Below are 14,479 nucleotides of genomic sequence, written 5' to 3'. Positions count from 1 at the left end.
ACAGGGCCACATTCTCTGTCCTTAAAGCTGCTTTGATTTGGAGCGTTGGGATCCTCTTTCCTTGCCTGCGAAAGTGCCCGGGCAAGCCGGGAAGTTGGCATTTCACCAGCCTCCTTCCAGCCCATCCAGTTGATGTGGCGCTCCCTGGACCAGTGTGTGGTGGGGGGAGGAGCCCCATCTGGTTTGGGGTGGGGCACTGCAGGGTGGGGGTGCAGAGAGTAGTGAAGGGATGCTAGGTTTCCACGTAGGCCATGGGGGTGGGCTTCGGGCACAGTGCCTGCCCACCCGCCCTGCAGAGGCCCAGCTTTCTGGACGGGGCACAGAGGGGGGAAAGAAAACAAGGCAGACCGGAGGCAGCAGGAAGGTTGGGGCAGGTCAGGGGCAAGGCCCTTCCCCGGGGAGTTCTCCACTTTTGTGGGTTCAGAACCAGCCTGAGAAGGTGAGCTAAGCAGTGGGGCGGCCCCACCTGCAGGTCACCTGACCCCAGGTAAGGAAGCATGGATTTCACACTCTGGCAGGGAAGCAAGTTCAGCATTTCATGACTCAATCTCCACCTTTCTTTCTTAAAGAAAGACGATCGTTTACAAAAAGTTACACAATGAGTATCCGTTGTCAAGAAGTTTCAACAAGGGTGCCAAGACAAGGCAGCAGGGAAGGACGGTCTTTTCAACAAATGGTTTTGGACATCCACGTGGAGAATGAGCTTGGCCCCTCCCACACACATGCACAAACCGCCTGGAAATGGATCACAGAGCTGAAACTATAAAACTTGTAGAAATGAACGAAGACCCTGCAAATGAGAACAAACAGGGCTGTGTACTCGGCTTGCTCTAGCAGGGAGACAGCCCCATCACTTGCATGTTGGCAGAGATTCAAAGGCAGGCAGAGGAGGGGACAGCTTCATAGTGAAAGGGGGGCTCAGGTGTGCCCCGAGTGGGCAGCCAACTGGAGGTGCTGCAACCTGTGTGGTTGCTTAGGGGAGCCTACTTGGCTTTCTCTGATTGGTCCTGAGCTGGAAGCAGAGGCAGAAATTAGGGAAGCTGGTAGTTATTGGCCAAGTTTGGGCCGGTTGCTACAGGGGCTTAGAAACACACATCCACACAGAAACTTGCACAGGCAACTTCAGAACAGCATTACTCATAACACCGAAAAGGTGGCAACAGCCCAAATGTCCATTCCCTGATGAACAGATAAGTAAAATGTGGTATATTTTGTACAATGCAATACTATTTGGCCATAAAAAGGAAGGAAACACTGACGCACTACAGCATAGATGAACCTTGAAAACATTACGCTGAGTGGAAGAAGACAGTCACTAAAGACCACATATTATTATGTGATTCCATTTGTATGAAGTGTCCAGATCAGGCAAATCCAGAGACAGGAAGTAGATTAGTGGTTGCCAGGAGCCGGGATGGGGTGTGAGGAAGTGGGAAGTGACTACTGAAGGAGACTGGTTTCCTTTTGGACTCATGAAAATGTTCCAAATGTAGTATAGTGATGGTTGCACAATTCTATGGATATACTAAAAATCACTGAATTGTGCACTTTATTTTTTTTTTAAATCTATTTAGTTTTGGCTGCGTTGGGTCTTTGTTGCTGTGCACGGGCTTTCTCTAGTTGTGGTGAGCGGGGGCTACTCTTTGTGGTACATGGGCTTCTCACTGCGGTGGCTTCTCTTGTTGGGGAGCACGGGCTCTAGGTACGTGGGCTTCAGTAGTTGTGGCAGGCAGGCTCAGTAGTTGTAGCTCGCGGGCTCAGTTGCTCCGCAGCATGTGGGATCTTCCTGGACCAGGGCTTGAACCCGTGCCCCCTGCATTGGCAGGAAGATTCTTAACCACTGCGCCGCCAGGGAAGCCCAAATTGTGCACTTTGAATGGAGGGGTTGTATGGTATGTGGTAACCAAGGTTTTTGCTCCTTGACCAAACTCTAGCCAGGTTCCTCTGGGCCTGCTTCTGCATCAGGCCTAGAAAGCCTTGGTTTCTGACAGCTCAAGCCGCGTCCCCGGGGTGACTCCAGCCCCCCTTAAAGTGCCCACCTGAGGACGGGCATCTCGGGTCTCTGTGGGAAAACAGAGGCTTACCTTGGACAAGCGCTGTTCGTGAACCAGATGGGGGTCTCAGGGTCCAGGCGCCTGCATGCTTTAGCTGTCTGCTGCCTGACTCCACTAAGCTTCCCCTCCCAGTTCCCACATTCTCACTCTAAAACACCAGTCACCGCCACACAAATCGAAATTGAGTTCAACTCACCCTGGAATTGTCCCCACTCGAGTATAGTGCTGATTAGAACCTGCCCTTTGCACTTCACCATCCAGCTGTGTTTATCTCTGACATCGGACTGTGTCTCAGTGATGCTGTCTGGTGCTCCCTCTGGCAGCACATATGTGAAATTGGAATGATACAGAGATTAGCATGACCCTGTGCAAGGGCGACACGCAGATTTGTGAAACGGTCCATATTTTTTCAATTAAAAAAAAATTCAAGCAATACAGAATGGTGGAGAGAAGAGAGCAAAACAAATAAAAAATATGCTTCTGCGTCTATCCATGCCTCATCAGCCGGTGTGGGTGTAGATGACACAGAAAGAAAACTTCTCGTTAAGATGGGATCATACCGGGACTTCCCTGGTGGCGCAGTGGTTAAGAATCCACCTGCCAATGCAGAGGACACAGGTTTGAGCCCTGGTCCGGGAAGATCCCACGTGCCGCGGAGCAACTAAGCCCATGCACCACAACTACTGAGCCAGCGCTCTAGAGCCTGCGAGCCACAACTACTGCAGCCCACGTGCCACAACTACTGCAGCCTGCATACCTAGACCCTGTGCTCTGCAACAAAGAGAAGCCACCGCAATGAGAAGCCCGCACACCGCAACAAAGAGTAGCCCCGCTCTCCACAACTGGAGAAAGCCTACACACAGCAACGAAGACCCAACACAGCCAATCAATGAATCAATCAATCCATCAATCAATCAATTTATTAAAAAAAGATGGGATCACACCATATGTCATCATTTATAATGTTTCATAAAAATGTTAAATCTCGTATTCATTACATGTTTTGCTTAGAAGGGAGATGAATATATTTAACTTGGAAAAAAGAATTGGGTTGATGCAAGGAACACATTAAATGAGGGATGCAGGTGCTGCGCCCACAGAGCCAGAGGTGGTCAGAGAGCCACACTGATATGATGGACCCTGGGGACTTTGGGGACAAGAGGGGACATGAGGACATCTTTGTGATGTACACACTCCTCACAAGTGCCCATCCTGCTCAGGGCCACCCCCTTTTTAAAAAAATATTTATTTGGTTGCACCGGGTCTTAGTTACAGCTTGCAGGATCCCTAGTTGCGGCATGCATGTGGGATCTGGTTCCCTGACCAGGGATAGAACCCAGGTCCCCTGCATTGGGAGCACGGAGTCTTATCCACTGCGCCACCAGGAAAGTCCCTGCTCCGGCCCTTTGAACCAGCCCTTCGTAGAATTTTGGATCCTGGAATGAGGCTGCTGGCATTTGGGACAGCCGGGGACGAGGCGTGAATCTTGAAATCAGCCCAAAGGAGCACAGAGGGCCAGATGGAGCAGGTAAGGGCAGGCAGCCTGGGAAGGGAGCTGGCCTCCACCAGCCGACCCAGGGACATGGCTGCGCCATCCAGGTCCTCCCTGCCTTACTCCCTTGTTACTGCCAATGGTCAGTCTACGTGTTTATAAATATTTGTTTCAAGTTGGTTCACCACAATACAAATTTGCACACACAGCAGGGTTTTCTGGGGATAATTTACTTCCTTCCAGACAAACCCGGGCCCTGACCCCTCCCCAGAAGAACAACCACTGCCACCAGGTATTTTCCCCACGTTGCTTAAATTTAACAGAAAAAATAAAAACAGAAGTGAGGTGGAAGAATCTCCAGTCATTGGAAAGTATTTATTTTTTACAAGAGATATTAGTTCCCAAAAGATGATGGAAACGCCAGGAAAAAGGAGTCACTTGGTTTGGTTCCCCTCCTTCTGACACCACCCTCTCCCCCACCTCCTAACTGCTGACAAGCTGGAAGGACCAAAAGGCAGTGGAAGGAGCACCCAACACAGCACCCAGAGGCCCAGTACCACCTCTGGGAGGCTGCTCTGAGCTTGGCTCCCACAGCTGCCCTCCCCATCTCCAGGGGCTGGGCAGCGGCCTTCCCAGACCACCCAACTGCCTGGCAGTGGCAGGGGCTGGGGGGCGTGTGCAGCTTGTCCTCATAGCCAAGTTGCCATCCTGCTGGTGCTACAAGCTGGGGGTCTGTCCCTGGAGCTCAGATCCATGCTCGGTGGCCAGGAGGACCCCTTCTCAGGGCTGATGGGAGTGGGGATCCTGCCCTCTCCTTGCCCACACCTGTGACCCTTAAGGACGCCCATCCCGTTGTGTCCCATCCTCACAGCCACACTGTAATAGGGAAGAACTTTTGTATTCTATTACATGTTAATCGCTAAAGGGATGTTGCCTATAAGCTTAAATTATACATAATGGCCCATCACTGGGAACCCTGCCTCCCAGGTATTGAGCATTAAGCTAAAATACCTTTGTTTAGCTCACAAGAAACATCCTGACCAGGCCCACCTGTGAATGACTGCAGGGAGGAAGAAATTAACACATCCCCTCCCGAGACTGACCTGAACCAGGAAATGCTTGACTTTGACTCCCTCCCTTAGTATAAAAGAAGCCTGAATTCTAACTCAGGAAAGATAGTTCTTTGGAGCACGAGCCCACCATCTTCTCAGTTTGCGGGCTTTCCAAATAAAGCCGTTATTCCTTGCCCCAACAATTTGTCTCTCGATTACTGGCCTGTCATGCGGCAAGCAGTACGAGCTTAGACTCGGTAACACGCCATAGCTTTACATCATCGAAATCTAAACACTAAATGCTGTGTTTTGTGTATCTTTGTTGCACAGAGGTTTTGCCTCCGTCACGTTTGTAACAGCTGAGCTCTGGTCTTGATTCTGCTCGAGGATGCCCAAGTCCCCCCCCTCCCCCGCCCTCCCTGGAGGCCTGGAGGGCCATCCAGTGTCCAGGACCGAGGGGGCCTGTCCCGGCCTCCTGGGAGGAGGCGGTTGGCAGTCCTGCCCCCACCCTGGCCTCTCCAGCAATCTTTTCACCCGCCTGCCCGGATTTCATTTGTGGGTGGTCTTTCCCAGAAAGGCTGGGCAGGGTCGGAGGTCTGGGGTCTGCCTGTCGCCTTTGGGCCTGAACCACAGCTTGGCTTCTGAAAGCTTGCAGATTCCACCTCCCCTGTAAACACTGACCCGATTCCCCACCCTCTCAGGGTGACAGGCTTGTTCTGAGTCGAGGCCTAAATGACTCTTTAGGCCTGAATGTCAGTGACAACCAGGATGTTTGTCTCGGGGTCGTCCTGGTACAGTTCCTGGAGCCACAGGGCTCCCCTTGGTCTGTACGTCAGCTCCTCCCCGTCCCTGCTTGGCCTCTGCGGTGTCTTCGAGGACATTTTCTGCCTGAGTTACAGGGTCACCTCTGACCATTTCTCTGCCCTCGACCTTCCTGAGTGTCCTGGCGTTTCTAGTCCGTGTCCTGCTGTCCACGCCCTCCAGCCCTTTGCTCCCTCAGCCGCCCCTCCCTCACCATGGCCGTGTCCCCTCCTCTCTGAGAGCGGACGGTTAATTGGAGCGATTCCTCTAGTTCTTTCTGATGCCCTTGGCCCCTGATTGGGTTAACTCTCCATGACTGGGTGTTTGGCGTGTCTCCGCACAGGCTGCGGACTTTCTTTTTCTGCCCCCCTTTCCTTCCTCTGTTTCTGGCACCCCATTTGCAGGTCACTCTGCCCCTTATCTGGGCCTGCCTCGTTTCTGGCCCCGCTGTTCTGAAGCAGTTCAGTTCCCCGGCTCCTCGGCGGCTGCCCTCCCTCCACCCTGGCCCAGGGCCCAGGGCCTCCCGGGGGACCTGCCCCAAGAGGGTGGAGCCAAAGGGGGTGCTACCTGGCCGCCCAGTCCCAGGGCCGGAGCTCAGGGAGACCAGGAGCAGAGGCCTCCCCACCCTCCGTACGCTGGTCTCTCTGGCCAAGGTGCTCCAGCTGCTGGGTTCAGGCCTGTGGTGACAGAGCCGGGACGTGGCTCCCACAAAGGGGCTGAAGAGAGGCCGGCTGCTGACCATAGGGCCGAGTGGTCTCCCTGTGGCTTGTGGCTCTCACAGCACGGCCACTAGGTTCCAGAGGGACCTTCCCAGAGCCAGTGTTCCAGAAGACCACTTGAGAGGTTTTAATAGTTTCCCTGAGGGGACTTCCCTGGTGGTGCAGTGGTTAAGACCCCCTGCTCCTCAGGCAGATCAGCTCCGTGCTCTGCAACAACCTAGAGGGGTGGTGTAGGGAGGGTGGGAGGGATGCTCAAGAGAGAGGGGATATGGGGATGTATGTATGCTTATGGCTGATTCACTTTGTTGTACAACAGAAACTAACACAGCATTGTGAAGGAATTATACTCCAATAAAGATCTATAAAAAAAAAAAAAAGACTCCATGCTCTCAATGCAGGGGGCCTGGGTTTGATCCCTGGTCGGGGAACTAGATCCCACATGCATGCTGCAACTAAAAGTTTACATGCCTCAACTAAGGAGCCCACCTGACACAACTAAGACCCAGCGCAACCAAAAAAAAAAAAAAAGTTTCACTAATGTGTCATTTATCCTAACACACGATGAACTGCACACAATCACAGTGCACAGTTTTAGAAGTTTGTGCAGACAATACACCCTGAAAGCATCACCCCAGGCAAGATGGCAAACATCACCCCCCCAAAGTTTCATCCTGCCCCTCTTCGTTCTCCCCATTCTCGGACAATCACTGACAGGCTGTAGATTCCTATAGATTCATTTCATGGATTTCTATACTCTATACTTTCATATAATGGAAACATGTAACGTTCTCTCTTTTTGTCTGACTTCCTGGCTCAGCATAAGTACTCTGAGGTCCATCCAAGTTGCTCACGACATTTAATGCTGGGCACCATCCCATTTTATGGATGGAGATACCTCAGTGTGCTTGTACACTCACTCCCTGATGGACATCAGGGCTGTCTCCAGTTTGGGGATATTACGAATAACGCAGCTATGAAAACTCGTGTACAATGTTTGTATGGACATACACGCACTTTCGTTTCTCTTGGTAAAAACCACTAAGAAAGTGACAAACTGTTTTCCAAAGTGGTTGTACCATTTTCATCCACTGGTAGCAAAGGAGTTTCAACTCCCACCAGCACTTGGTAGAGTCAGTCTTTTTAACTTTAGCCATTTTCATAATGCGTAGTGGGGTCTCACTGTGGTTCTAATTTACATTTTCCTAATGACTAAAGATGTGGAGCATCTTTCATGGGCTTACTTAGTTGTCATCTATGTATCTTCTTTGGTGAGGTATCTGTTCAAATGCTTTGACCATGTTTTTACAATTAAATTGTTTTCTTTTTATTGAATTTTGAAAAACATAACCCCACCAAGCTATTTCAATTTTCCTTATGGGAAGATTTTAGTTTAGTTTAGTTTAGTTCCTTTTTTTTTTTTGGCCACACGGCATGCGGAATCTTAGTTCCCCAACCAGGGATCCAACCCTTGCCCTCGGCAGTGAAAGCACAGAGTCCTAACCACTGGACCGCCAGGGAATTCCCAAGGGAAGATTTTAAACTAACAGTTCCATTTCTTTAATAGATACAGGGCTATTCAGGTTATCTTCTTCATTGGTGAGCTTTGGTAGTTTGTGTTTTTCAAGGAATTTGTCAAAGGTATTGGCATAGAGCTGTTTATAATATTACCTTATTATTCTTTTAATCACTATTGATTACTAATTGTTCATGTTTTCTAAGTTATGCATTTAAGGCGATAAAGTTTTTCCTCTGAGACTGACTTGGGCTCTATTCCACAAGTTTTTGACCAATAGTGTTCTCTCATTATTTGTCATTTAAAATTTTTAATTTGCTCTTTTACTCAAGAGTTAGTTATCTGAAGACTTTTTTTTTTTTTAAGTTTCAAACTATTTATTAATCAGTGTAAACCCCATCACAATACACCAACATGATTTTGTGCGTTTAGAGGGGAAATATTTCCTGGTTAAGTGGAAAATTGTGCGGATGGCTTCTGGAAGACCTTCATTCTAAACTGCTTTTCAGTGAAACATTTCATTTAGAAGTCTGGACCTTCTTTCTTCAGTTTGCTGTAATCTACATTCACTGAGTAGAACTTGTACTGATCATTGGGACCCAGTTTGTTCCAGGGTTCTGGGTTATTCTCTCTGTCCCAACTGACATCTGGATTGAACAATGCCAGGCGCAAAACATACAGCGCTGCTCCAGTACCTCCCGCTCCAATAAATATGAAGAGGGGGATCAAGCTAGGATGCTCCTTGGCCTGACCGATGATCTGGGGGATCATGGTTGCAACAGAAGCCTCGAGTCCAGACGGAGAGAACGACAAACGTGCAAAGCCTCTTATTTTTTAAAATAAGACAAATCCATAATTATAGCTGGAGACTTCACCACCTCTCTCTCAGTAGTTGACAGAAAACTAGACAGAAAATCACCCGGGATGTAAAAGACCTCAGCATCATCAACCGACAGGATCTAATCGGCATTGATCGGACATTCTACCCACAACAGCAGGACACAACTTCTTTTCACAACACAGCGTACTAGCCACCATACAATCACGATCATGGCAAGCCACCAGGAGTCACTTGGACATACACTCTGTTGAAACGCCTCAACAGATTTAAACGAGTTGAAATCATACAAATTATGTCTCTGACCACAGTGGACTCAAACTAGAACTCTTCAACAGAAAGATAACAAGAAAATCCAAACACTTGGAAACTAAACAACACATTTCAAAGTCATTAGTAGGTCAAAAGAGGGAAACTACAAAATAAGTTGAACTGAATAAAAATGAAAATACAACACACAAAAATGTGTGGGCAGCAACAAACAAGGTTTAGAGGGAAATTCATAGCATTAAATGTTTATATTAGAAAAGACTATGTAAGAATGTATTTTTCAAATGAAAAAAATGTAAACTTCTACCTTATGAACTAGAAAAAGAAGAGCAAAAATAAACTGAAAGCAAGCAGAAGGAAAGGAAATTCTAAAGGCAGCAGAAATCAATTAAAATGTAAATGGACAAATAATAGAGAAAATCAATGAAACAAAAAGCATTTCTTTGAAAAGATCAATCAAATTGACAAATTCTAGAAAAACTGATAAATGGGGACATCACTACAGATCTTTCAGACACCAAAAGGAAAGTAAGGGAATATTACAAACAACTATAAAAATTTGACTATTTAGATGAAATGGAACAAATCCTAGAAAAGCATAAATTACCACAACTTACCCAATTTGAAATGGATCATGGGAATAGCCGCATAACTATTATGGACATTGAACTCATAATTTTAAAAATCCCAAAGAAAGAACTCTCCAGCCCAGATGGTTTCATGGAGAATTCTACCAACATTTAAAGAAAAATTTTACACAATCTCGTCCAGAAAATAGAAGAGGAGGAGATACTTCTCAATTCATTTTATGAAGCTAGTATTACCCAGATACCATACCCAAACAAAGACAATACAAAATAAGAAAACGAGAGACAAGCAATTCTCGTGATATAGATGCAAAAAACCTACAGCTAACATTATACTTAACAATGAAAGACTGAATGCTTTCCCTGTAAATCAGAACGAGGCAAGGCTGTCCACTCTCACCACCTTTATGCAGTGTAGTACCGGAGGTTCTAGCCAGTGCACGAAGATGAGAAAATAAAATAAAAGGCAGCCATACATGAGAAGGAAGAACTAAAACTGCCCCTATTTCGGATGATATGACTATCTATGTAGAAAATCCCAAGGATGCTACAAAAGAAAAAAACAAAACAAAACAAAAAACCTCCTAGAACTAAATTTTTCTTTTTAGTGTAAAAAGAAAGTTGTTTTTTGTTTTTTTTTAAGAATGTCATATTCTTAGAAACTAAAATGTGCACTCCTAAATAACAGCTGCTGAAGAGACAGCCACAACAGAAATTATGAAAAATTTAGAATTGCCCAACAATGAAAATATGACACATAAAGTTGCAACACTGAAGGGAAGCTTATAGCCTTAAATGCATTTATCACAAAACTATGTTAAAAAAAAAAAGTATCTAAGCATTCAACTTAAGCAATTACAAAAAGAACAGAGTAAATCCCAGTGAGAGCAGAAGAAAATACCAAAGATAAGGACAGAAACGAATGAAATAGAAAATGACTCACAATAACTCAAAACTGGTACTTTAAAAAGATGTGTCAGGGCTTCCCTGGTGGCGCAGTGGCTAAGAATCCGCCTGCCAGTGCAGGGGACACGAGTTCGAGCCCTGGTCCGGGAAGATCCCACATGCCGCGGAGCAACTAAGCCCGTGCGCCACAACTACTTAGCCTGTGCTCTAGAGCCCGCGAGTCACAACTACTGAAGCCCGCGTGCCTAGAGCCCGTGCTCTGCAACAACAGAAGCCGCCGCAATGAGAAGCCTGCGCACCGCAATGAAGAGTAGCCCCTGCTCGCTGCAACTAGAGAAGGCCCGCACTCGGCAACAAGGACCCAACGCAGCCAAAAATAAAATAAAAATAATAAAATAAAAAAAATAAAAAGATGTGTCAAATCATCACACCACTAACATGTCCAACAAGGACAATGAGAAAAGACACAAACCTGCAACGAGAGAAAACACACAAAAGAAATATTAGAGACTGAAATTATTAGTAAATCCTACAAACAACTTGACACCAGTACGTTTGAAAGGCAAGAAGAAATGGGTAAGGCTCTAGAAAAACACAGAGGCTGAATGTACACTGGGACAATGGCTATTAGATATGCCAACAGAGCTTGGCTGGCCCCAAACGGCCAGGACTTGGCCAACACCTGCCAGCTTCCCTAATTTCTGCCTCTGCTTCCAGCTCAGGACCAATCAGAGAAAGCCAAGTAGGCTCCCCTAAGCAACCACACAGGTTGCAGCACCTTCAGTTGGCCGCCCACAGCTTCCCCGAGCCCACTTGGGGCACATCTGAGCCCCCCTTTCACTATGAAGCTGTCCCCTCCTCTGCCTGCCTTTGAGTCTCTGCCAACATGCAAGTGATGGGGCTGTCTCCCTACTAGAGCAAGCTGAGTACACAGCCCCGCTTGTTCTCATTTGCGTGGTCTTCGGTTATAGCCACAATATGTATTACCAAAATTCACACAGGCACACCAGATCTAGCTGGTTTCACAGGTGAATTTTTACTAAGCGTTCATGGAGCAGAAAAATCGCTATCTTAAAAACTTCACAGAAGGCTAGCATGATCTCAACTCCAAAATGAAAATGAAAAGACCAATCTAATTTCTGATCATAAATGCAGCAAGCCTAAAGAAACTGTTAATAAACTGAAGTCAGCTGTATATCAAAAACGTCAGACCTCTGATCATGCCGGGCTTGGAGCAGGATTTCAATGTCAGCAAACTGACGAATGTACTTCCCGATACAGGTTAAAGGAGAAAAAAAATCCATGATCACCTCAGTAGTTGCAGAAGGAGGATCTGAGACAATCTAATACTCATTCGTGATTTTTAAAAAATCGCCTGGCAGCCTAGGAGTAGAAGAACAACTTCTTGATCTGATAAAGGGCATTGTCTTCAAACGATATAGTAAAATTAACACCCATCAATTATAGGAGGAGAGATAGACATTTGATTATATAACAAATTTTGGAATTATGCATGGCAAAAGACTCTATAAAGAAATACACACACATGGGACTTCCCTGGCGGTCCAGTGGTTGAGACGTCGCGCTTCCACTGTGCAGACGTGGGTTCAATCCCTGGTAGGGGAACTGGGTTCCCGCAGGCCACGTAGTGTGCCCAAAAAAAAAAAAAAAAATACAAGAAATACACACACAAACATGCACACAACAGACCAGAGAAGACATTTGCAAAGTATACAATAAAAAGTTCCTAATATACTAATTGCTCTTACAAATTACCGTACTAAGAAAAAACCACCTGATAGGAAAATGGGCTAACACTGCAAACCTTTTCTGGGCTGTACACCCTGCATTAATCAGGAATCTTTTGATTACATGGTACAGAAACCCAGTTCAAACCGACTTGTGCATGAGGGAATGTATTGGCTCACCTGGGCTTCCGGCATGGCTCAATCCAGGTGCTTCATCCATTTCTCTTTTCCTGTCTCAGTCCTGCTTTCCTCCACATGGCTTCATTCCCAGGCAGCCTCTCCTCAAATCCTGTCCACATTCTGCCAGCTTGGATTCCCCATGGAGAAGGGGACAGCAAAGACCTGGATGACCTCTCACTGCCCCCACCTCGGCCATTTGCCTGCCTGAATCAACTTCAGCTGCCAAGAACAGGCTGGCCCGCCAAGCCTGGGTTTCCAGCTTCCCCCAGACTGAGTGGGGAGAGAATCCCCAAAGGGAAACCAAGATACTCTCACCAGAAAAGTGGGGAGAGACCGGAGACTGCTGTGTAGGCAAAAGAGAGTGGGCCCATCGAACCCCGTTTAGAAATTAAAACAAACAAAAAATAAAGAAAGAAAGAAAGAAAGAAATTAAAACAGCTCTGGATCCCCTTTCTGCTCAGAGAATTTCTTCTTCCACCAAATGATTTGGAACATCTATTACATGCTTTAAAACACAGAGTACTTGCCCTCCTGGGGCGTCCAGACCTGGATTCTAATTAACTAATTGCACAAACACCATGGAAGCAAAACAAGAAAGGAGTTCCGGAGCCTGCCTGGGTCTGAGACCTGAAGAAAGGCGGGAGAGAGGCAGGAGAGCTCCAGCCGGAGAACCGACCACTCGCTAAACCCCTGCGGTGGGCGGGAGCTCGGGGCCTGAGTCCCAGGATGGAAGCCTGTGGGCGGAGGGCGGAGGGCGGAGGGCGAACTGACAGGGACTGGGCTATGCGGTCAGGAGCAGTTAGAGGGCCTTAATCAAGGCAATGACTGGGTCAGGTGTGGATATTAAAGGATTTCCTGGGCTAGCAGTTCATCACACAATTAAACATAGAGTTACCATATGACCTAGCAATTCTTCTCCTAGGTTTATTCCCAAGAGAAATGAAAATATGTGTCTACATGAAAAGCTGTACACGGGTGTTCACAGCAGCCTTACTCAGCCCCCAAAAGGTGGAAACAACCCAAATGTCCATCTGTGTGTGAAGGGATAAACAAATTGTGATCCACCATTCAATGGGCTCCTACTCAGCCTTTAAAAGGAATGAGGGCCTCACACCTGCTACAACACGGATGCACCTTGAAGACACTAAGCTCAGTGAAAAGAGCCAGACACAGAAGGACAAACAATGCATGATCCCACTACCTGAGGTTCCCTAGAACAGGCAAACTCATAGAGACAGAAAGTGTATTAGCGCTTGCTTAGGGCTGGGGAGGGAGGGCTGGAGGGCTGCGGGCTAGAAGGCAGGTTTTCTTTTTTTTTTTTTTTAAGTCTTTGGCTGCACCTTGCAGCATGTGGGATCTTAGTTGCCCGACCAGGGATCAAACCCGTGCCCCTTGCAGTGGAAGTGCAGAGTCTTAACCACGGGACCACCAGGGAAGTCCCAGGAGGTTTCCTTTTGAAGTGATGAAATGTTCCAAAAATTAACTGTGGTGATGGTTGCATGGCTGTGAATATACTAAAAACCACTGAACTGTACATTTTTTTTTCGGATTTTATTTTTTAAATGGTTGCGTTGGGTCTTCGTTGCTGCACGTGGGCTTTCTCTAGTTGCAGTGAGCGGGGGCTACTCTGTTGCGGTGCGCAGGCTTCTCACTGCGGTGGCTTCCCTTGTTGTGCAGCACGGGCTCTAGGCACGCGGGCTTCAGTAGTTGTAGCATGTGGGCTCAGTAGTTGCGGCTCACGGGCTTAGTTGCTCCGCAGCGTGTGGGATCTTTCCAGACCAGGGCTCGAACCCGTGTCCCCTGCATTGGCAGGCAGATTCTTAACCACTGCACCACCAGGGAAGCCCTGCCCAGTTGTTTTAAATTATATGCACCATGTCTGTGTCCCCGCTATAAAGTCGGCCCCAAAGGGAGGAGGGCTGAGTGTTTTCCCTGGCTGCGTCCCTCCAGCCATGAAGCCCGCCTTGGCCTGGCTCAGCTGAACTCCCTGTGGTTTGCTAAATGAATGAATGAGTGAACAAATGAGTGAGCAAGTGAGAGAGGAAAGAGGTGGGAGAAGCAGCTGGGCCTGGGTGGGTCCACCAAGTAGGCCAGTTGCCAAAGGGAAAGCTGGACATTCCCCAAGTGGCCGCTGGTTGGCAGCCTGGTGACACTGACAGCCAGGAGGGCTGGGAGCCAGAGGTGCAGGCAGGCTGGGCTGGGCGAGGTGGTGACAGAAAAGTTTGTGGCCCAGTGACAGGGATGCTGCCTGGCAGCCACCAGGCGGGGGCTTCCCTATGCCAGGCTGCATTCCAGGGTGAAGGGGGGCAACCAAAGGAA

At 47.7% G+C, this 14,479-nt stretch overlaps 1 non-coding gene and 1 pseudogene across 2 annotated transcripts; one reads left to right on the top strand and one right to left on the bottom strand.

Moving 5' to 3' along the window:
- Positions 1-2,361: 2,361 nt before the first annotated feature.
- LOC114889872 lies at positions 2,362-2,463 on the top strand. The gene has a single exon (XR_003792166.1). It is a non-coding gene; the product is annotated as a U6 spliceosomal RNA (small nuclear RNA).
- Positions 2,464-7,981: 5,518 nt separating this feature from the next.
- LOC114888706 lies at positions 7,982-8,432 on the bottom strand (annotated as a pseudogene). The gene has a single exon (XR_003791855.1). The product of XR_003791855.1 is annotated as a cytochrome c oxidase subunit NDUFA4 pseudogene (transcript).
- Positions 8,433-14,479: the final 6,047 nt, after the last annotated feature.

This window comes from Monodon monoceros, unplaced genomic scaffold (assembly GCF_005190385.1).
Source record: "Monodon monoceros isolate NGI ecotype Baffin Bay Population unplaced genomic scaffold, NGI_Narwhal_1 Super_Scaffold_9, whole genome shotgun sequence".
NCBI lineage: Eukaryota > Metazoa > Chordata > Mammalia > Artiodactyla > Monodontidae > Monodon > Monodon monoceros.
This window is presented reverse-complemented; position numbering and strand designations above follow the sequence as displayed.